Source organism: Penaeus monodon, chromosome 27 (assembly GCF_015228065.2).
Source record: "Penaeus monodon isolate SGIC_2016 chromosome 27, NSTDA_Pmon_1, whole genome shotgun sequence".
Classification (NCBI taxonomy): Eukaryota; Metazoa; Arthropoda; class Malacostraca; order Decapoda; family Penaeidae; genus Penaeus; species Penaeus monodon.
The window spans coordinates 16,092,440-16,094,930 of record NC_051412.1 but is presented as its reverse complement, the minus strand read 5'-3'; the positions used below and the strand labels follow the sequence as shown (position 1 = coordinate 16,094,930).

Genomic DNA, 2,491 nt, shown 5'->3' with positions numbered 1-2,491 from the left:
AAAACTTACACAAATGTCTTATAGCTGCATTGCTGTCAAGTAATGGGAATTTAAATAAAATTTTAGAAATAGGAGCTTTATCAGTGTTAGAAGAGTAGAGATGTAATAGTACAGGAAACAAAAAAGTAACATCCAATACTAGAAAATTTTATTTTTATTTTGTTAATTTTGTAGTGTGTACATGAAAACCTCACCCTCATTTATTCTTTCCAGGCTAACATCAAAACATGAGAGGTCTGGGGCATTGGGACAGCAACGGGATACCTGTAACGTCACTATCATTCACCTTAAATGGCGCAGTCTGACCCGGAGGTGGTGGCTGTCAACTTTCACAGGCACTAGGTTGTTTTGGTGCCCTAGACCATAATTGCCTGGTGCCTAGATCTTTGCATGGTGCCGAGGAAGAAGTTGGCGCTCGTGAGAATTTTCTAGGTTATCTTTGGTTGGAAGACACAAGACATGGTGTGAAAAGATTGACAGACGACTAAAGAATATCTCTTAATGGCTTGGTATACACATCAAGAGCTACTGTATGTTACATGGGACAGTTATATTCTTGTTCCTCACAATCTGATCTGCGGAAGTTGGTGGAAATTGAATGCTCGCCTCAGAGTTCCATTTCAAGACATGAAATTTACCATCTGTGATTTGCTGGTCTGCAAAATAAACTGTTGACAAAGGAAGTGCAGTCTAGTGTTACCAAGGGACTCTGCTGTCTTTTTTTGTTGCTAGAACAATATGAGGACTACCTGCTCTGTACATAGAATTTTTTTTCTTTGGACAGAGGCAAGTATTAGAATCTGTCGTTTAAACTAATGTGCAGAAAGTAAAACATGTTATGATATTGCTGATAGTTCATCAAAGGAAGCAGGTGGAGAGCTGCACACTCAGTACGACTTTTCTTCCCTTTTTTTGTAACAAGTGCTGAAATAGATTCTTCTTTTATTTATGGTAGGCACTAGGGTGTTTGAGTTAATTGTTGTAGCTATTCTGTCCAGGCTGTGAGTGTAGTGCTGTTGACCTGCTTCCTATGTGCTCATACTTTTTTCATGTTTTCGATGATTATTATATATTGGGTGAGTTAAGAATTTTGTATTTTTTTCTGAATATATTCTGGTATTTAAAGATAAAACAACCAGTAGGAAACCATGGGATCAGTAAAGCTTTTTATTAGGATCACGCTGCTGTATCTAAAATAAAGAAAAACATCAGATTTTCTAATTGGTCTTGTTTTTGCATCTAGGCAACACCTCTCCCCATTCTGTTATAGCTAGGCCTATCCCCACAAGCATGTTAGGATATACACAGCACATGATTTGTATGTTGAGAAGATATTTACAGATTTAAATGATATGGTTCTATCTCATACTTAATACACTTCAGTTTTTGGCTCTTGAATACCTGTTAATATGTTCACTGCCCTTCTCTTCCATGATGATTAGTTGCTCTGTGTCAGCAGATACTAGACCACCTGCTGAATAGTTAGTAGAGTTATTTATTAGAATAATTTTAACATTTCATAAATATAATACTTATGCTCAACTAAGCATCTATGTTGCAAGCAGCAATACCCAGTGACCCTTGCGGAAGAAGGACAGTGGTCATATTGTGTGGAATTCATTCTGAAAGGAAGATGTCCATTCCATCTCTTTTCTATTGATCGAATCTGAACCTTGTACATCAATGAATGTTTCACAGTAAACTGTGTAAAGGCAAGTGATTGTTTTCTAAATACGAGTTCCTCCCAAGATGAAAGAAAGATGTTTATGGTTACTTTGGTATGAAACTCTCATCATGAAACTGTACATACTGAGGGATGTGTATATAAAGAGAGTGTGTGTAAGATGTTAAATGTACATGTACACGTATGCTCTCTTGCTCTTCTTTCACCCTCTCCATCTCATGCTTTCTTTCTGTCCTCCTTAGTTCTCTACCTCTTCTTCATTTTATGTTACACATGCATGAATGGATGTTTCTGTGTGCACAAACTCCTCATGGTTATTTGGTTTTATATCTAGAGGTATATTACATAAATGTTAATGTAGTTCAAGGAAATTTTTAAAGAACTGAATTCTGATGTATGGCAAACAATTCATGTGCCTACAAGGAGTGGTCTTGTGGAATTAACTGGTTATAATTTCAAGGGGTACTTTGATTGTGAATTGTGGATAATTGGAGATGAATGAATGTAATTAACATTGTTTTGTAGGAGAGGGTTATTATAGGTTAACAGTTGACTGCTTGTTTAGTTAAAGATGTTTTATTGCACTCTAAATGGAGATGACATGTTGATCATATTACTAAGAATCTGAATTGCATAAAATAGTGTTAGACATAAGGCATTTACAGATTTTGAATGAAAGAAAGGAGGATTTTTTATCAACAGTGATGTAGGAATGGATAATTATATAAGTATATATTTATGAAACTTTAATAGGATAAAATTGTTCATCTTGCTTGAAGACTATATTTTTTTTCCCCCCAAAAAAAA

At 35.5% G+C, this 2,491-nt stretch overlaps 1 protein-coding gene across 1 annotated transcript in view; it reads left to right on the top strand.

The window, feature by feature from the left end:
- Positions 1-2,456, top strand: part of LOC119590623 (ras-related protein Rab-1A) — a 15,057-nt gene extending 12,601 nt beyond the window's left edge. The window contains exon 7 of the mRNA XM_037939301.1: positions 214-2,456. The gene's annotated coding sequence lies outside the window, so the exon portion shown is untranslated. The remainder of the gene's footprint in view (positions 1-213) is intronic.
- The last annotated feature ends 35 nt before the right edge of the window (positions 2,457-2,491 follow it).